The following is a 22,662-nucleotide window of genomic DNA, read 5'->3' as shown; positions in this document are numbered from 1 at the left end:
AAAACTCGTAATCTAGGCCATAGTTTTGAAGAAAAAAATCTACATACTGGGAAAGGTTTGATGTTAGTGATCCTATGCCTGATATGATTGGATGTCCGGGGGGTTTGTAAGGCTTTTATGGATTTTTGGGAGAAAATAAAAAGTTGGAATAATGGGATTTTGAATATGTAAAAATCATGTTCAGTATTGGTTAAAAGTGCTACATTATTAACTTCCTTTAATAGTTTCCAGAGATTGGATTCTTGTTTTTTAATAGGATTCTTTAAGAGTTTTTTGTACATGGATCTATCATTTAGTAATCTATTGGATTCTTCCAAATAATAGCTTGTGTCCATAAGGACAATCTCACCTCCCTTATCAGCTGATTTTATTGTGATGTCTTTGTTATTTTTAAGTTATTTTACAATTTTTCGTTCTTTTTGTGTCATTTTCCAATTAAGGTAATTGGACTGATCTATTTTGTCCAAATCTTTTTTTACCATTTCTTCAAATAATCTTATATGTTCACTTTTTTCATGAGTGGGGAAAAAGGATGATCGTGATTTTAAGTCAGTGTGATTATAGTTAGATCCATTACCTTTTAAGATTTTCTTTTCAATTGGGTTTTTAATAAAATATATTTTAAGTGTTAATTTATGAACAAATTGGTTAATATTAATAAGAGTTTCAAATTTGTTAAGTTTACATGATGGGGCAAAAGATAACCCTTTACTTAGTACTGTTTCTTTGGATTGGTTTAATGGAATTTTACTTAGATTAAAAACTCCTGTATTGCTTATTTTGGTCTTTTTGGTGTTTGGTTTTGATGCTCTTTGACCTCTCCTGCCTCTAGCCCTCTTTTGCTTCTTAAGTTTATTTGTGGCATTATCTGATGAGTTATATTTTTTTAATGTACCCTCTCCTGGGGAGGAATTCTCTAAAAAAACTTTATGTTTTGCATAATAGGAATTATTAGTGTGGTTAGGTTCTTCATCTTGTTCAGATTCTAAAGGTTGGAATCTGTTTTTAACCTGTACTCTCCAGTTTTGTTGTAGTTTGTTAAAGTTTCTATTATAATAATTTGTTTCTTATGGTGGGTGATTATAGTATTTCTGATTGTAGTTGGTTGTGTAATTTTCATACCCAAAATAGTTCCTCTGTCTTTGGTGGGGGTTATCTCTGGGATGAAAATAGTCCCTTCTTGTATCTATTCTTGAGTGTGAATAATTTCTTCTATAGTTAAAGTGTTCTTTAGATTGCCAATTTTTATTGGGACTATATTGTTCATCTGTGTGCCACCTGTGTGCCATTGGGGTTTGTCTGACCTTTCTAGATTTCTATCAGTTTCCTTTCTTTTTCCAAAATTGGTGTAGTTTTCAGTAAATTAATTAGTTGTGTGATTTTTATTAATATTATATGGAGAGTAATTGTTAGAAAATTCTTTTGTATTGTTAGTGAAATGACTGTGGGTGGTTCTGCTTTTGCCGTGAAATCTGTGTTTGGGTGTATTTAAGGAATAGTGTGTGTTTGTTTTAATAATAGTTTGATTGCCTTTAAAAAAAGATGTGAGCCTTATCTTTCCTGTTAGTGGGAGTTGGGATATCATTTGTTTTGTGTATTTCATTTATAATTTCTAAATCCTGCCAATTATTTGGAAACATAAGGGCTTACGAATTCTGCCCTATCAGCTTTTGGTATATTTTTTGTCACTACTAGTGACCTACTACTACCCGTGATCCGGAAATTGGGTCTGAACACTCCTTTCACAGATTCACTAGGACAGAGCCAGCAACACAGGGTAACTCTGTAACTGCTTCTCCACATATGGAACTCCAAAGTATAGAGCCGTTTGACCACTAAACATTACTGTAAATCAAGGTTTGCTTTTTAATATATCAAAGCACTATCTAAAGAAAATATGTGCTTTCATATCCACTGCAGTGTGATACTTTTTAACCTTTTTTATATACAGCTTGAGCTCACTGGTTATATCTCATGTAGCACCTACTGGTTATATCTTATGTAGGGTTCTTATTATTATAACATCACATTATTGCTACAAATTATTGTTACATATTATTGGTACATTGCTAGTAACGTTATCATTGCAGAACTTATTATGATGTTATAACTGTCAAATGTAATATATGTGTTTATTAATTTTGTTGTTTTTAGTCACAACCATTATAATTATAACTCTTTGTGCTTAAACTTTTTAATTACGTCAGTAAAATATTTGATATTCAATTTATCTTACCTTTTTTTGTGCACGCAAGTACACAGTCAGAAACAAATCACATATTTTCACCTTATACCCTCTTTTAGAGATCACACTGGAAACGACAGATTCTCTATTTCAAATACCCTCAAAAGTGATAATATATATTTATTTTTCATGGACACTATTATTTACAATTTATAAGACTTTTATAATTTATAAGACTTTGACCCCAAAATACAATTTACAAGATATTTTATACTGTTTCACCAATCAGCAAATATTTGCCACACATCACTATCACAACAGAATTTTATTATTATTAGTCCCCCAACACTTTTCAACCAGCTTTTTAGCGCTCCCCTATATTGTCTATAGATTTGTTCATTAGAACCTCCAAAACAGGAATCCAACAATGGGTGGTACCTACCCAGTTCAGAGCTCCCCTATATTGTCTATAGATTTCCTTTCCTCCTTAAAATTTCTTTGGAGGAACAAATGTTATTTTAGGGTGTATAGCAGTGTTGAAATAAGCCACAGAAGTGCACTCACTCATATTTGTTTATTCATTATAGGTTCTAATTAACAAACCATCCTGTAATTTGAATTGTGATTTGGACTTCTTTAAGATTCTAAGATCTTCTTTACTAATACAATCATCTTTTGAGATGGAGTTGTTTTCAGTGTCTTCTATATGTTTATAGAAAATACCTATAATTGGGTCTTCTCTTTGACTAGTTATCAGAACATCACTAAGAGAATTCTGAATCCATTGTACCAGGTTAGGCTCATTTTGTTGTTTGGCATGGTTTCTGGTAATGGCTTCTATCTGAATTGCACCCATTAAGTGGTCGATATTAAGGAGTTCTCCAGTTATAGCTCCTTGTTTGGCCAATGAATCTGCAATATCATTGCCTTCCTTATCAGGACCTAGAATCCTGGAATTACCCTTGGTCTTTATCCAGTGCATGGTTAAACCATTGGACACCACTAATTCATCAATTTTGCAGAACAACTTACCATGTTTAACTGGTTTGTTGTTAGTTTTCTGCTTGCCATTTCTTTTCCAAGTTGGCAGGTATTCAACAAAACTGTCACGCACATAATTTAAGTCAGTAATGATCACAAATTCATGAATGCCCTGTTCAATAACCATTTCAATGGTTTTTAGAACAGCAGTTATTTCTGCTACTTGACTCGATCTTGGTCCAATGTTGAAGCCTGCAGAAATATTTGGGAATCCATTTGCCCAAGTTATACTAATGCCAGTGACTAATCTGCACTCATTATCAATAGTGGCATGGTAAGAACGACCATCAACATATACCCAAGGTAATGTTTGACAATGGTCAGCATTGTATATTTTATATGGGGAAAGCAATTGTTCCTCCAGGAAATCATCTTCTAATAACTATTCCCAATGATCCTTAGCAGTACAGTCATGGAGCTCAGCAAGCCCCTGTGAAACTGGATTCTTTTTTGTTTTGCTTTTCTAAAGGCCAGCCTTGTAGGAAAGAGTCCAAGCTGTTATGTGGCTATTGGACAGGTTCCCATCTCTTATTCTCTCTTATTCTCTAGCTTTGCAGATATAGCAAAGGCTGGTGGGCCGTTCCTACAATAAATTTTTCGCCCTGTATGTAGCTGTGAAATTTTTGTAAAGCCCATACAGTAGATAAGAGGGCTTTTTCTCAATCACTAAATTTTATTTCTACTGGGGATAAAGTTTTGCTCACATAAGCAATGACTTTGCCTAAATGATCATGTTTTTGGTATAAAACAGCACTCATACTTATATCTGTGTACCCTGTCTCTAAGTAGAAAGGTTGACCCCCTTCAGGGTAAGCTTTGCAAGGTGCTTGGGTGAGTTTTCTCTTCAGCGCTCTCATGGCTGTTTTTTGAGTCGCACTCCAGTGCCATATCACATCCTTCTTTAAAAGATGTAGCAGCGATTTAGCAAATTCTGCATAATTATCAATACATTTGCGAGAATAATTTGTAATACCCAGGAATGATCTTAATTCCTTTATGTTAGTTGGGTTCTTAGAATTTATTATAGCTTCCACCGCTTTCTTCCGAGGATTTAACTCTTCAGAAGTGACTTCATGTCCCAAGAAGTACACACTGTTACGGCACCATTGAGCTTTTTGTAGGGATAGTTTGACACCTGCCCTTTTAAGTTGATTGAGGACGTGTTTAAGTTCTGTGATATGTTTTTCAAAGTCTGTGCTTATGATTAACACATTATCAACATAAGACAAAGGCCACCTTTCTAGTGCATCAGGCATAGCCTTATGCATGAATACAGATAATTCATGTCCTAAATATATGTATCCAAACGGAAGTCTTTGGAATGCATATTGGACCTTTTTGAAGGAGAATGCAAGCTTATACTGGTCGTCCTCATATACCTTTATGGTCCAGCATCCCTGTGCGCAGTCAATGGCAGTGAATATTTTAGATCCCTGCATCTGCGCTAGGCACTGGTCAATGTATGGTACAGGCCAGCCAGACATATATACTCCTTTGTTAAGCTGTCTTAAGTCAGCACACAAACACCATTGTCCATTGGGCTTAAAAATACCTAGAATATTATTATTATAAGAGCAATGTACCTGTCTGATGATACCCCTTTCTTCTAAGTTCCTTATGATTTCTGCAAGAGCATCATAGGAAGCTAAAGGAAGTCTGTATTGTTTAACAAATACAGGTGGTGCATTGGTATCGGTTTGGATTCTTGCAATGTGCAGGTCTGTAGTCCCACAGTCATAAGAATCCCTAGCAAAAATTTCCTGGAATTTCATCAGGAGTTCTCGTAGCTGTTGATGTTCTCCATCACTGGAACAGCCATTAGCTAAATAGATTTGCTCTTCGACTATTTGCTGAAATCCTGGAAAGATTTCATGCTGTCCTATCTCATAGGCTTCTTCCAACCTAGAGGTGAGTTCCCTTTGATTATAATTTACATTGCCCCCATTATTCTGGGTATTGGGGTATTCTTACTCTTTGATCAGCTGATGAAACACTAGGGAGGCTTCTTCAAATTTACAGATGCCTTCCACTGAGCTGAAGGGATAAATAGACTGAATTGAAAACAATCCCTCTGGCATAGATTCAAAGGATTGTTCTATCAACTGTTCTTCAGTTAAATATCCTTCAGGTATTAGCCCAATTATATTATTCTGGAATCCAAAAGTGTAATAACTCGATTCAAGCGCATATCCTATGGTAGTTCCCTTGGATAAGGTGATATCCTGTGGGGTCATGTTATGCACAATAACATGTAATGGAATATTTCCAATATTTACCATGGGAGTATGGGTCATTGTTATACCCAGATTTTGCATTCTATGGGAGATGCATATTAGCGTTTCAGAAGTTTTTAATTTCTGACCTCTTTTAACCTGTAAGGGTAAGAGATATTTATTAGCCCCAGTAGGGATTACAATATCATTAGACACCTGCATATTCACAGCATATGGCAATTGCTGATTTGATTTCAGGGCTGCATTTTCATCCTGAACTATTTCAGGGTCCCCTTTCAACCTGCTCCAGAGGCAAAGGTTAATCAAATATATTTGTATGGCATACCTATGCAAGATATCATCGCCAATATATATTTGATTACGGGGATTATTTAAAACTAAAAACAGGTGCTTCGCTGATTTATTACCTATGGAGATAGATAATAAACATTTAGATGTGACATTATAGCTTTCAGACTTGTGATCCAGGTCATGGACCCAGTGATCTTGGGGAGAAAACATAATTTATGTAAGAACTTACCTGATAAATTCATTTATTTCATATTGGCAAGAGTCCATGAGCTAGTGACATATGGGATATACAATCCTACCAGGAGGGGCAAAGTTTCCCAAACCTCAAAATGCCTATAAATACACCCCTCACCACACCCACAATTCAGTTTAATGAATAGCCAGGCAGTGGGTGATAAAGAAAGGAGTAGAAAGCATCAACAAAGGAAATTTGGAAATAATTGTGCTTTATACAAAAAATCATAACCACCATAAAAAGGGTGGGCCTCATGGACTCTTGCCAATATGAAAGAAATTAATTTATCAGGTAAGTTCTTACATAAATTATGTTTTCTTTCATGTAATTGGCAAGAGTCCATGAGCTAGTGACATATGGGATATCAATACCCAATATGTGGAGTCTTCCACTCAAGAGTCACTAGAGAGGGAGGGAATAAAAACAGCCATATTTCGCTGAAGAAATTAATCCACAACCCAAAAAATAAGTTTATTTCATTTTTGAAAGAAAAAAACCTAAAACAAAAGCAGAAGAATCAAACTGAAACAGCTGCCTGAAGAACATTTCTACCAAAAACTGCTTCCGAAGAAGCAAATACATCAAAATGGTAGAATTTAGTAAATGTATGTAAACAGGATCAAGTCGCCGCTTTGCAAATCTGATCAACTGAAGCTTCATTCTTAAAAGCCCACGAAGTGGAGACTGATCTAGTAGAATAAGCTGTAATTCTCTGAGGCGGGGCATGACCCGACTCCAAATAAGCTTGATGAATCAAAAGTTTCAACCAAGAAGCCAAGGAAATAGCAGAAGCCTTCTGACCTTTCCTAGGACCAAAAAATAAAAAAAATAGACTGGAAGTCTTCCTGAAATCTTTAGTAGCTTCCACATAATATTTCAAAGCTCTTACCACATCCAAAGAATGTAAGGATCTTTCAAAAGAATTCTTAGGATTATGACACAAGGAAGCAACAACAATTTCTCTATTAATGTTGTTAGAATTCACAACCTTAGGTAAAAATTGAAAAGAAGTCTGCAAAACCGCCTTATCCTGATGAAAAATCAGAAAAGGAGACTCACAAGAAAGAGCAGATAGCTCAGAAACTCTTCTAACAGAGGAGATATCCAAAAGGAACAACACTTTCCAAGAAAGTAGTTTAATGTCCAAAGAATGCATAGGCTCAAATGGAAGAGCCTGTAAAGCCTTCAGAATCAAATTAAGACTCCAAGGAGGAGAAATTGATTTAATGACAGGCTTAATATGAACTAAAGCCTGTACAAAACAGTGAATATCAGGAAGTATAGCAATCTTTCTGTGACATAAAACAGAAAGAGCGGAGATTAGACCTTTCAAGGAACTTGCAGACAAATCCTTATCCAAACCATCCTGAAGGAACTGTAAAATTCTAGGAATTCTAAAAGAATGCCAGGAGAATTTATGAGAAGAACACCATGAAATGTAAGTCTTTCAAACTCTATAATAAATCTTTCTGGAGACAGATTTACGAGCTTGTAACATAGTATTAATCACTGAGTCAGAGAAACCTCTATGACTTAGAACTGAGCGTTCAATTTCCATACCTTCAAATTTAATGATTTGAGATCCTGATGGAAAAATGGACCTTGAGAAAGTAGGTCCGGCCATAACGGCAGTGGCCAAGGCGGGCAACTGGACATCCGAACCAGATCCGCATATCAAAACCTGTGTGGCCATGCTGGAGCCACCAGCAACACAAAAGATTGTTCCATGATGATTTTGGAGATCACTCTTGGAAGGAGAACTAGAGGCGGGAAGATGTAAGAAGGATGATAACACCAAGGAAGTGTCAGTGCATCCACTGCTTCCGCCTGAACATCCCTGGACCTGGACAGGAATCTGGGAAGTTTCTTGTTTAGATGAGAGGCCATGAGATCTATCTCTGGAAGACCCCACATCTGAACAATCTGAGAAAACACATCTGGATGGAGAGACCACTCCCCTGGATGTAAAGTCTGGTGGCTGAGATAATCCACCTCCCAATTGTCTACACCTGGGATAAGCACCGCAGAGATTAGACAGGAGCTGGATTCTGACCAAGCAAGTATCCAAGATACTTCTTTCATAGCTTGGGGACTGTGAGTCCCACCTTGATGATTGACATAAGCAACAGTTGTGATATTGTCTGTTTGAAAACAAATAAATGGTTCTCTCTTTAGCAGAGGCCAAAACTGAAGAGCCCTGAGAATTGCACGGAGTTCTAAAATATTTATTGGTAATCTCGCCTCTTGAGATTTCCAAACCCCTTGTGCTGTCAGAGATCCCCAAACAGCTCCCCAACCTGAAAGACTCACATCTGTTGAGATCACAGTCCAGGTTGGCTGAACAAAAGAAGCCCCTTGAACCAAACGATGGTGATCTATCCACCATGTCAGAGATTATCGTACATTGGGATTCAAGGATATCAATTGTGATATCTTTGTATAATCCCTGAACCATTGATTCAGCATGCAAAGCTGTAGAGGTTTCATGTGAAAATGAGCAAAGGGGGTCGCGTCCGATGCTGCAGTCATGAGAACTAAAACTTCCATGCACATAGCCACTGAAGGGAATGACTGAGACTGAAGGTGCCGGCATGCTGCAACCAATTTTAAATGTCTCTTGTCTGTTAGAGACAGAGTCATGGTCACTGAATCTATCTGGAAGCCTAAAAAGGTGACCCTTGTCTGAGGAATCAAGAAACTTTTTGGTAAATTGATCCTCCAACCATGTTTCCAAAGAAACAACACTAGTTGATTTGTGTGAGATTCTGCAGTATGTAAAGACTGAGCTAGTACCAAGATATCGTCCAAATAAGGAAACACTGCAATACCCTGTTCTCTGATTACAGATAGTAGGGCACCCAGAACCTTTGAAAAGATTCTTGGAGCTGTTGCTAGGCCAAATAGAAGAGCAACAAATTGGTAATGCTTGTCTAGAAAAGAGAATCTCAGAAACTGATAGTGTTCTGGATGAATCGGAATATGAAGGAATGCATCCTGCAAGTCTATTGTGGACATATAATGTCCTTGCTGAACAAAAGGCAGAATAGTCCTTATAGTCACCATCTTGAAAGTTGGTACTCGATTCAAAATTTTCAGATCCAGAACTGGCCTGAATAAATTTTCTTTCTTTGGTACAATGAAAAGGTTTGAATAAAACCCCAAACCTTGTTCCTGAGGAGGAACTGGAATGATTACCCCTGAAGACTCCAGGTCTGAAACACACTTCAGAAAAGCCTGAGCTTTTACTAGATTTACAGGGATGCGTGAGAGAAAAAATATTCTCACAGGAGGTCTTACTTTGAATCCTAATCGATACCCCTGAGAGACAATGCTCTGAATCCAATGATTTTGGACAGATTTTATCCAAAAATCCTTGAAAAACCTTAATCTGCCCCCTACCAGCTGAGCTGGAATGAGGGCCACACCTTCATGCGGACTTAGGGGCAGACTTTGGTTTCCTAAATGGCTTGGATTTATTCCAATTTAAGGAAGGCTTCCAACTGGAAGCAGATTCCTTGAGAGCAGGATTGAGTTTTTGTTCCTCATTCTGACAAAAGGAACGAAAACGGATAGAAGCCTTAGATTTACCCTTAGGTTTTTTATCCTGAGGCAGAAAAACTCCTTTTCCTCCAGAGATAGTTGAAATAATAGAATCCAACTGAGAACCAAATAAATTATTACCTTGGAAAGAAAGAGAAAGTAATCTAGATTTAGATGTCATATCAGCATTCCAAGATTTAAGCCACAAAGTTCTTCTAGCTAATACAGCTAAAGACATGGATCTAACATCAATTTTGATAATATAAAAAATGGCATCACAAATAAAATTATTAGCATGTTGCCGTAAGTGAGTAATGCTATATATGTCAGGATCCAATTCTCGTTGCGCTAAATTCTCCAACAAAAAAGTTGATGCAGCCGCAACATCAGCCAAAGAAATAGCAGGTCTGAGAAGATGACCTGAATATAAATAGGCTTTCCTTAGATAGGATTTAAGCTTCCTATCTAAAGGATCCTTAAAGGAAGTACTATCTTCCATAGGAATAGTGGTATGTTTAGCAAGAGTAGAAATAGCCCCATCAACTTTGGGGATTTTTTCCCAAAACTCTAAAGATTTTGCTGGTAAAGGATACAATTTTTTAAACCTTGAAGAAGGAATAAAAGAAGTACTTGGCTTATTCCATTCCCTAGAAATCATAATCAGAAATAGCCTCAGGAATAGGAAAAAACCCCTGGGGAAACCACAGGAGGTTTAAAAACAGCATTTAAACGTTTATTAGACTGAACGTCAATAGGACTGGTTACCACAATATCCAAAGTAATTAACACTTCTTTTAATAAAGAACGCATATACTCAATTTTAAATAAATAATTTGATTTGTCAGTGTCAATGTCTGAGGAAGGATCTTCTGTATCAGATAGATCCTCATCAGAAGAGGATAAATTATTATGTTGCTGGTCATTTGAAATTTTTTCAGCTAAATGAGAAGTTTTAAAAGACCTTTTTACGTTTATTAGAAGGTGGAAATGCAGACAAAGCCTTCAGAATAGAATCAGATACAAATTCTTTAAAATTTACAGGTATATCATGTACATTAGAAGTTGAGGGAACTGCAACTGGCAATGTACTATTACTGATGGAAACACTATCTGCAAGTAAAAGTTTATCATGACAACTATTACAAATGACATTTGGTGGAATAATTTCTCCACTTTTACAACAAATGCACTTAGCTTTGGTAGAACCGATGTCAGGCAGCAATGTTCCAGCAGAAACTTCTGAGGCAGGATCAGATTGGGACATCTTGCTCAATGTAAGAGAAAAAACAACATATAAAGCAAAATTATCTATTTCCTTATATGACAGTTTCAGGAATGGGAATAAATGCAAAAGCATAGGCCTCTGATAGAGAAAAAAGCAAGAGGCAAACATCAATGGGGTATTGAAATAATGAAAAAAATTTGGCGGCAAGTATGACGCACAACGTAACTTTTTTTGGCGCCAAAAATAACCGGAAATGATACACTCGCGTCACTAATGAATCCGCCGCGTGAAAGGTCTCAGCGTCACATATGACGCCGGAAATGACGAAGTTGCGTCATAAACGTCTTTTTCCACGCCAAAAAAAATTCACGCCAAGAATGACACAATAAAGTTTAGTATTTGACGCACCCGCGGGCCTAATACCCGCAATAGCAAGAAGTAGTAAATTGAAAAAAAGACTAAACCCCAGGTAAGAAATACATTTCTTAAAATGTTTAAATTCCCCAAATATGAAACTGACAGTCTGCTGAAGGAAATACATGAACCTGACTCATGGCAAATATAAGTACAATACATATATTTAGAACATTATATAAATGCATAAAGTGACAAACCATAGCTGAGGTGTCTTAAGAAATAAAAAACATACTTACCAAAAGACACCCATCCACATATAGCAGATAGCCAAACCAGTACTAAAACAGTTATTAGTAGAGGTAATGGTAAATTGAGAGTATATTGTTGATCTGAAAAGGGAGGTAGGAGATGAATCTCTATGACCCATAACAGAGAACCTATGAAATAGACCCCCGTTAGGGAAATCATTGTATTCAAATAAGTGATACTCCCTTCACGTCCCTCTGACATTCGCTGTACTCTGAGAGGAATCGGGCTTCAACAATGCTGAGAAGCGCATATTAACGTAGAAATCTTAGCATAAACTTACTTCACCACCTCCATAGGAGGCAAAGTTTGTAAAACTGAATTGTGGGTGCGGTGAGGGGTAGTGATGTCGCAAACCTAAAAATTTCGGTTCCCGAACGGCAGACTCGAACTTCCGCTACTGTTCGCGAACCAACGAACCGGGCGAACCACCACTGAACAAGTAGGCACAGTATATGCTGAAAGCCTGACACACAGGTTGGATGGCAGTGGCAGGCTGGCCTGGCAACTGAAATTAGATTACAATAGCAGACTAATGTAAAAGTTTTTTTTTTTAAAATTTACACTAATGTTACAACAAATATGACTGGTGGCAATAAGCAAGTAGGCACTGTATATGCTGTGAGCCTGGACACACAGGCTGGCAGTGCCAAGCTGGCACTGCTATTAGATTACAAAGAAAAAAACAAACAAAAAAAAAACGACTGATGTAGCCCTAAAATGGGCTTTTTGGGGTGCTGTCCTCACAGCAGATATCAGATGAGTCCTTCAGGGCTGTAGTGGACACTGAATACAATAGCCTAGCTATCAATTTCCCTATAAAATCAGCAGCAGCTACACTATCCCTCCTCTCACTACGAATGCAGGATCACAATGATTCTAAAATGGCTGCTGCCCGGGAGCTGGGAGGGTCTGGGAGGGAGTGTCTGCTGCTGATTGGCTGTAATGTGTCTGCAGATTGTGAGATACAGGGTCAAAGTTTACTCAATGATGACGAATAGGGGGCGGATTGAACATCGCATATGTTCGCCTGCAGCGGCGAACGCGAACAAGCTATGTTCGCCAGGAACTGTTCTCCGGCGAACAGTTCGGGACATCACTAGTGAGGGGTGTATTTATTGGCATTTTGAGGTTTGGGAAACTTTGCCCCTCCTGGTAGGATTGTATATCCCATATGTCACTAGCTCATAGACTCTTGCCAATTACATGAAAGAAAGATATTTAATTACTTTAGGTTCAGTTATCTGTGCCAATAAGCCTTTGCTTATATAGCTAGCTTCCTGTTTTAAGTTTAATTTAACATACTTGATTTTTCCAGGGTCATGCACTTGCAAAGGGATAAATAGATCATCTTTGACTTTCTCAATTTCTGCGAGGAATTGTGAGTGATCTCCCCCTTTAGGGGACTTAGGGTCCCCTTTGTGGAGAGATATTGTTAATACATCGCTATCTAGGGAAATATTGGCTTTCTTTCCAGGCGGAATTTTAAAAGTATGATCATCAGAGCCACTAAGGAAAGTCTGATCATCTATCTGCAGGATAGTTACTCCAGGTACAGAGTTATTCCTGAAATGAATCTCCCTATGTGCCTCAGCCCTTGGTGGGGGAGGGGCAGACTCAAAACTTTGTGGGCCTGTTTTTTTCTGGCAACTTCTGCATAAGTCTTCTTTTTGAACTCTAAATTGAGGGGGCTAGGTGACACCCTAGTTCCGCAACTACTTTAGGGTTGGGCTTTTTTCTCTCTTTTATCCCCATGGTCTTTTGTTTGCTGTATGGCATATAATGTTGTACTTACCCTAATCAGCCAATCGAATTAACAGTTTTCATCAAAGTCTCTAGCCAAATTTACTTTGATATGAGGGGGTAAGGCTTCATAAAATAAATTAACAAATTCTGAGCTCTCAAATTTGGGATAATTTTCAGCCATACTGTAAGCTCCTTTTAGTGCAGAAAGCAATTCAATTGGACTTTGATTTGCACCACATTTCATATTGTATACAGCCGCCTTAGCACCTGTTATGGTGCGATATGGCCCAAACTTCTTTTTGCACTGTTGCTTTATTTTACTCCAAGAATTAATATTCATGTCTTTGAGTGAAGCAAAGTATTTATGGTGCTTAGCCTTAAATACCCATGGCAGAAATTCAATTTTAGATTGCCCATAATTTATATTTAATACAACTAAAGCATTTTCATAAGCCTCTAAATGATCAATTATGGAAGTGGTCCCCCTTTTGGAAAATGGGTGTACTGCTCTACTTAGGAACTTAATTATTGTAGGGGTGGGTGTCATACAATTTATTAAGTACATTACCAGATTTCATTGGGACCTTATTATTTGGGTTAGAGTGCCCTCTATCTGTCCTATCGTTACTATGCTGAAATTTCACCTGTGTATTTTGATATGGGCTGTCTGAGAAGCTAGCCTCCCTTTCTGACCCACTATAGTAACTGCCTTCTTCCTCTGAGGCATAATACTTATCTTGCACTTCAGAGTTAGGTAATGGCCTAAGGGGAAGGTTATCTCTGGGCCTGAATTAGGGCTATAATTTGGGGGTTTTCGTTTATCCTCCTGCCTTATATTTTGAAACTCACTTCTGACCCAGTCCTTAATTGAGTTAATAATTTTAGCGCTAGTGTTATTATTTGAAGGCTCCTTATTGCTGCTGATTTGTCTCCCTAATTAATTTATTTCCTGTTCGTGTTCTTTTTCAGCCCTAAGATATCTTGTTTTTAAAGTTTTATTTTTCGTTTTAGCCCTTTTCATAATCTTCTTCTATAGCTTTTAATTTAGCCACTAATTTCTGATTATATTCATTTAGGGTAGAAATCTTTTTATTAGCTTCTAGACTCTCTAACTTTTTATTTTTTTTTATTTTCAAAAAAGCTTTATTGAAGTCTTGACAAAATTTACAAAACATAAGTAATGATACAGATTATAAAACTTCACAGGTACAAGTAGAAATAATACAGTCCAAAAAAAAAAAAGAGAGATGAGAAGTATGATTGCGTCCATTCTAAAACAAAATATTGCATTTAAGGTATTTATAATTATTAGTAGACTTTTAGGACCTTGGTGGCGATATCAAGTAAGTTGCCACCTTTATGTCTCTTATAGACCAAGCAAAGTTATACATATTGTGCCTCATTCAGGTGGCCTATACTAAAAGTCTGGCAGATATTTTTCCGTTCCAAGAAGTCCAAGGAACTTATATGTCTATTGTTTTGTACCCTAAAGCCATTAGTAGAAAAACATAATCAAGAACATAATCAATAAGAAGAGAGAAAGAAAAAACAGAAAACAACAAAGAATAAACAGAAAAAGGAACAATAAGTTACAAATCCTATCGAATAATATCAAACAAGTTGCCCTAAATCTACCAGCAGATTCCTTAGTAAGTGGTGCTAGAATTTTAGTCAGCGTGTATAAATCCCACTGTGGGTTACCCTATTCATCTCAAACTGTAATTTAACCATTGGTTACTTCCTGCCCGTAAACATATTGCTCCCATAAAAATATCATATCGTGATAATCATTCAAACTACCCACCCTTAGGTAGTGCAACCGTTCCAAAATTAAGGTGTTCTTGACTAAATCAATCCAGTTGCTAAGTGTTGGCGCGTGTGGTTTCTTCCAAAACCTTGCCACAAGTCTTTTTGCTGCATTTATCAATATGTGATAGAGACTTTTCCTAATCCCACAAGGGAATCCTGGAGTAGCATTAAACAAAATTCCCTCAGGAGAGGGTGGCAGTTCAACTCCGACGACCTTACTAATCTGTTGATATACCTGTACCCAAAAAGTATGTATTGTCCCGCAGTCCCACCATATGTGATACATTGTACCTTCTTGGTCGCACCCCCTCCAGCATCTGTTGCTGGCACTATGAAACATGTGTTTTAATTTACTGGGGGTGAGATACCACCTAGTAAGGATTTTGATATTTGTTTCAAGAGCTATTGCTGAATGTGCTGATTTAGCTGTCGCATGAAACCATGTATCCCATTGTTTACTGGGATAAACCCTTCCCATCTCAACTTCCCATCTATGTGTGTAGTTTGGCTTGGCAGGGAGAAGCGACTTGAGTATGTCTCTATACACAGTAGAAATAACTTTTTTGGGATGATGGGGTTGTGTGCATATTTTTTCAAACTATGTGAGCGGTCTAGTCATGTCCGGCTTGCTTTTATGCGTGGATAAAAAATGACATACTTGGTGATAAATAAACCAGGATTGGAAAAGGGTGAGGCCTTAAGTCAGTAGTGTGTCTTTTTTCGCTATTCTGCCTTTTTCCAATAGCAGATATATTGGAATGTGATCTAGTAGTTTAGGTGTTGAGGCTAAATCTAGGGTTTTCTCTGGCCGGTGCAATAAGAGTTCCTCATTTGGGTGTAGTATTGTTAGAGGTGAGTAATTTGATGTTATATGTCTACCTTTATTGCGTAATTTAAGCCAATCGGACCATGTTTCTTTAATAATGGGATAATCTTCTATTTTGTCTAAAGGAGGTTTTTGAGGTGCCCAGCATATCATACCTAGCTGTGGGATCCTCAGCAATTGGGATTCTAGATGTGTCCCTCTCCTATAAGAGTCACCCCCCTGCCTGCACCACTCAACCACCCTATTTGCGGCAATCACCAATTTATAGAAGTACAGATTTGGCACTCCTAATCCTCCATTTTCCCTATGCCTATAAAGCGTATTCTTAGCTAGCCTTGGTGGCCTTCTATGCCATATATATGTGTCGATGATATCTTGCATTTTACTAATATCTGCTGCAACACCTGGTATAGGTAATGCCTGCATGACATATAGGGCTTTCAGCAATAATGTAATTTTAGCAGCAGCAATCCTTCCAAGCCAGGATATATGATCCTTTGGCAGCCAGGAGGAGGTTAAATGCTCAAATTCCCCCACTAAACGGCCATAATTTAGTTTTCTCAAGGCCATAGGATCTTGAGTCAAAAAAATCCCCAGATATTTCAGCGCCTGACTCTGCAATCTGTAGGGGAACCTGTATTTAATTGCCAAAACTTCTCTGTTTGTAAGGTTTATCGGGTATAATTCTGATTTGTTTGCATTTATCAGAAAATTCACAACTGCCCCATATTTCTCCAACTCTTCTTGAACGTTTGGGAGAGACTGTAATGGCTCTGTTAATGTCATAAGTATATCATCGGCAAACATTGCCAACTTATACGTCTGTTCCTGTATAGTAATACCCTTTATTCTAGCATGTTCACGTAATTTTATGGCCAGGGGTTCTAAAGATAATATGAAGAGAATGGGAGAGAGCGGGCATCCCTGCCTCGTCCCATTTCGAATTTCTAGATGGTCAGTCAAAACTCCATTTACCCGAATTTCGGCTGATGGAGTGGAGTATAGGGCGGAGATTTTCTCAATAATTTTCGTGGGGAAGCCGAATTCTTTTAGGGTTGTTAATAGGAAGGTCCAATCTAATCTAAGCATCGGTTGAAAGATAAATTGCGGGGATCTTATGTTTTTTAATATATTCCATCAAATTTAGTACTCTACACATGTTATCTTTGGCCTCTCTTTGCGGGACAAACCCAACCTGATCATGATGTATCAATTTTGGGAGAACTCTGTTTATTCTATTGGCTAGGATTTTAGAATACAGCTTGAGATCTACATTTAATAAAGATATTGGCCTGAAATTAGCTGGAGTTTCTGTTTTTTTGCCTGGTTTGGGTAGGACTGATATATGGGCCTGTAGCATTGTCTCAGGAAAAACTACCAATTCCGATATCTGATTGAACAAATTGAGTAAGTGTGGGGTAAGCTGGGTTTTAAAAATTTTATAGTATCTATTGCTGAGGCCATCTGGACCTGGGGCCTTTTCCGGCTTCAATTCCTTAATGGCTTCAAAAATCTCCCTACTGGAGATTGGAGCTTCCAGCAAGGCTCCCTCATCCTCCGAAAGTTTCGGAAGATTGATGCCTTCTAGGTATTTTCCGCACCTTGCCTGATGCAAAGCTGACGGTCTATTGGGGAACAGGTTATATAGTCTGTGATAGAATTTTCTAAAGGAATCCCCAATGGATTTTGTATCCTCAATAACAATGTTGGGTGGTGTCCTAAGAGAGTGGATGTAAGAGCTGGCATGTTGTTTCCTTAGCGCCCTCGCCAAGAGTTTACCCGATCTATTTCCCTCCCCATAATATTTCTGTTGCACAAAAAGTTGGCGTCTTTGCGATTCAAGTTGTAGATGCTTATTTAAGTTTTCGAGGTATGGGTTTGGACCAGCGCCAACTTTGCCCCTATGAGCCTCAGGGTGGTGGCGCCTAGTAGCCACCGGGATAGCAAAGGTATAAGTGAGATATCTGCCTCAGACACCTCTTGTGCTAGTTTAACATAGTCTCTAAGAGATTGTTTGCGTTTAGAAGCTTGTAATTTAATAAACTCACCTTTAATATAAGCTTTGTGGGCTTCCCATAATATTGTGGGGCTAATGTCTGGTGTATTATTAATAGTAAAGTAAGTGTCTAAGTACTCCGCAAAAGAGTCTACCACTTTTGAATCTGCTAACAACTGGTTGTCTAGACACCAATAAAAAGGTTTGTTGGGGCAGAGGGCTAACGCTATATTGTCCACTAGAATGTAGTCCAATCTTGAATAGTTTTTTTGTGGGTTTGAGAAAAAAGTGTAGTCTCTGGTTTGTGGATGAGCATAGCGCCATGCATCATGAAGTGTCAAAGCTTTCATATCTCTCCATATGGATTGCAGTGTTTTTTGATGATGCCTAACGCTAGGGTTGGAGCTATCTAATTTGGGTTCCAAAGGGATATTAAGGTCACCAGAAACAATCAGCGGGCCTTTAACTAAATCTGAGATTTTGTCTGAGATGTGGGAAATAAAACGGCCCTGTCCTAAATTGGGAGCATATAGATTTACAATGGTCACAGGCCTACTAAACATCAAGCCCATGATTCCCAAGTACCTTCCCTCCTTGTCCTTGTCTATTTTTTGGAGTTTAAATGGGATTGATTTATGTATCAAAATACTGACACCATTAATTTTTTTATTGGCATTCGTGCAGTGGAAATGCTGTGGGAATTGGGAGGAAATATAACTAGGTACCCCTCCCGATTTGAAATGTGTTTCCTGTAATAAAAGGATCTTCCCTCCTCTCCTACTTAAGTCCTTCATAGCCAAAGCCCTTTTATTGGGACAGTTAAAGCCCTTCACATTTTGGGTGATGATGTGTATAGTGGGTGCATCAACTTTTGTCATCTTGTGTTTTGTGTCTCTATTCAGAGATATCTAAACCTGTGCTCCTGCAATATCAGTGCTACAACGATAGTCCCAGCCCCACCCACTCTCCTCAGGTTGGGGTAATCCCCATGGCAACATATATCAAAATAAACATAGTAGGATTTGAACAGTAAACACAATGCACAACTGGTGCAATTAACAAGAACAATAACTAGCATTTTTTTTATCCTCTTTCCCTTTGAACAGAAAAAGAAGGGGAACACAAAAATCCCTATTGGGCTTCCAATTGTAAATAGCAGATGTAAGCCTAGTATAAAGATTATCAGTTACATATTGCATGCCTGATATTGTGTAAGCGTATGACATATTATACCTAATTGCATAGATTAGACAATTTGAACAGCTATACATTACAGACAGAAGGTTATATGAGTCATTCTCTTGCCCACAATTTGCATATTAAGCGACCATACTAAACAGATTTCTTACATTTCACATGTGGTGAGCAAATAATGGTTACATATCTTACCTCGCCCCTCATTTTCCAAAGATACCTCTGAGCAGATATTAAAAGAGGGCTTCCCCCTCCAGGTGTTTTCTTTGGGCTCACCTCACCATGATGCACCCCCACAAAATTCACGGGGTAGACCAAGGCGGACGGCCTCAATATGGCATAACTGTCGCTGCATCAATAACAGCCTATACTCCACAGGCAGACTTAATTACAAGTTATATCCCACCAAAAAAAATCACTTTCCTGGTGCATCAGCAGTATCAAGTCTTTGATTGTCTTTATTTACAGATTTTGCTGGAATTTTCCTCCATTCCGTCCTCTTGGGAAGCGGTGGAGCTGCGCAGGGTGTCTCCATTCTGTCTCCAAGTACCTCTTCTTGTTGTGTTGGGGAATCAATGCCCAGATCTTTACAGATCCGTTTGATGTCCTCTGTAGTGTGGCAAATGAGTCTCTTTCCTTTCCAAGGAATTTGCAGATTAAAGGGATGTCCCCATCTGTAAGGGATGTTACGCTGCCTTAATGTGGTGGTGAAGAATCTAAATTCTCGCCTCTTCAGTGTTCTTGGGGTCAAATCTTCATACAGCTGGATGGGATCAGCCCTGTATTTAAGAGGAAATTTCTGTCTTGCTTTTTTCATTATTTCTTCTTTAATTTGGTACCTTGTGACTTTGACGATAACATCTCTTGGGGGCTGGTCGCCCAAAGGTTTCGCCCTCAAGGCCCTATGAAATCTGTCCAGAGCAATGGTAGCCTCAGAATCAATACCCAGAATAAGTGTAAACAGACCCTGTAGATAATCCTCCAGATCAGGTGGTAAGACGGTTTCCGGGATTCCTCTGACTCTAATATTACCTCGACGATTGCGATTTTCTAGATCGTCAAGTTTGTTCTCCATTTGTAGGAGTAGATCATCTTGAGAAGCAACCTTAGTTCTGAGAAAATCTATATTTGAGTCAATAAGGTCATTACTGTCTTCCAACTTTTCTACCCTCTGGCCCATATCTGAAAGATCTTTTTTAATTTCGGAGATTTCTTCCCTGATGCATTGTTTTACTTGACCTATTAGGTTTGAAAAGTCTTTTTTAGAGGGCAGGGAATCAAGCAGGGCCTTAGGGACTGAGATGGCGGATTCTGGGCACTCGCCCTCTGACTCTGATGAAGAGGAGGAGGCCTCTGCTCTAGCTTCATTTGTAGTAGTCAGCACCTTACCAGGTGTGCTTACATGCTTGAAAAAATTATTTACAGAGGTGTGTGCCGATGTTTGCTTCTTATTGCTTTTGTCTGGCTTACCGCCTTTTTTGGGAGACATTTTAACTCTTAGAATAAGAGGTGGATAGATCTGCAACAATTCCCTATTGTGTAATATATAGCGTTAACCGCTGATATGGGAGCTATGCTCTTAAATGCTCTCCCTCCTTTGACAATGGAGTTATCCTCTGCTGTGGGTCTGATGCTGGATGCTTAATCCTAAAATGGGTGACATGTGTTAACAGATTTATTGTCCGTGAAGTATGTGATATGTCCCATCCTCACTAGTGACCAGCAATTCCCCCTGCTTAGCTCCGCAGCGTAGTACGCTGCTTACTTGGGAGATCTGTGGGGCTGTATTGCCATGCGTGCTGCGAGTAATGGCGGCTAGCCTCCCCTTCAGTTATAGTGGTTCTCGCTCCGGAACTTCACAGGAGGTAAGTGGCTCTAAAGTACACCCACCTCGGGTCTCTGCCGCTTGATTGCTATCTTTACAGCTTCCCCCGGGTCCTCAAAAAAATTATTTCCGGCAACATTTCTCACCAGCAGCTAGATGCGTTCTGCTTATGAGACGCTTAGGCATCACACAGGCCTCACTGCATAATGGGGTTCCCCGCTGACACGATATCCATCCGGAGTATATCCTGATCAGAGGTCGTTGAAGATATGGCTATTTTAGTATGGTATTTAATAAGATAAAAACGCTTGTTTAATTTCTAAGAAATCACTGTTTGCACAATATAATTTTGTTATTAAAAATACTAATTTACTACACAAAATATTATCACTGTGAAAAATATCACTGATCTTCAGCTGTGCCTCCAACGTGTTAGTATATACTAGGTAACAATTTAATTTACTATTGTCTCAGCAGTAACCTCTCATATATTAGTACTCTTATTATTAGAATATCACCACAATTATTTGTAAGTTTATTAATAATGGCTTTAACCTTCGGTTAAATATTATCTCGGCAGAGCTTTCCAATATATTAGTTTATTTTAGGAGTGTCCTCCAAATAAAATTCATTTTAACCCTATAGGTACAGATCTAACAGTGCAGTCATAACAATGCAAAATAAATCAGTGAGAACCAACTATGCAGTATGTGTTACTAACAACGGTTATTTAGTACAATCTTAGCCAAATATTACCATTAAAATTATGTCTTAGTAACTTAACAATGCAATGCAATTAGTCAGATTCAGAATGAATATCTACAGCCAAAGGACACATAAAACAACTCTATAATGCTTCAGCAAGTCTCAGCCTTAGGTAATACAAAACTACAAACATTAAATATATTTTTAAACATAACGAACAGGGTTTTCCTTACAATAAGCTAAAAAATAACTACAAAATATCTATGAAAGGATTTCTTGTATTGTTAGGTGAATTAGATTCCTAGACAATATAAATCAGACTATAGGGGTAATATATATATATATATAACATAATTTATGTAAGAACTTACCTGATAAATTCATTTCTTTCATATTAGCAAGAGTCCATGAGCTAGTGACGTATGGGATATACATTCCTACCAGGAGGGGCAAAGTTTCCCAAACCACAAAATGCCTACAAATACACCCCTCACCACACCCACAAATCAGTTTAACGAATAGCCAAGAAGTGGGGTGATAAGAAAAAAGTGCAAAAGCATAAAAAATAAGGAATTGGAATAATTGTGCTTTATACAAAAAAATCATAACCACCACAAAAAGGGTGGGCCTCATGGACTCTTGCTAATATGAAAGAAATGAATTTATCAGGTAAGTTCTTACATAAATTATGTTTTCTTTCATGTAATTAGCAAGAGTCCATGAGCTAGTGACGTATGGGATAATGACTACCCAAGATGTGGATCTTTCCACGCAAGAGTCACTAGAGAGGGAGGGATAAAATAAAGACAGCCAATTCCGCTGAAAAATAATCCACACCCAAAATAAAGTTTAAATTTTATAATGAAAAAAACTGAAAACATAAGCAGAAGATTCAAACTGAAACAGCTGCCTGAAGTACTTTTCTACCAAAAACAGCTTCAGAAGAAGAAAACACATCAAAATGGTAGAATTTAGTAAAAGTATGCAAAGAAGACCAAGTGGCTGCTTTGCAAATCTGATCAACCGAAGCTTCATTCCTAAACGCCCAGGAAGTGGAAACTGACCTAGTAGAATGAGCTGTAATCCTTTGAGGCGGAGTTTTACCCGACTCAACATAAGCATGATGAATTAAAGATTTCAACCAAGA

The sequence above is a fragment of the Bombina bombina genome, chromosome 7, assembly GCF_027579735.1.
Source record: "Bombina bombina isolate aBomBom1 chromosome 7, aBomBom1.pri, whole genome shotgun sequence".
Taxonomy (NCBI): domain Eukaryota; kingdom Metazoa; phylum Chordata; class Amphibia; order Anura; family Bombinatoridae; genus Bombina; species Bombina bombina.
Note: the sequence above shows the minus strand (reverse complement) of the source record.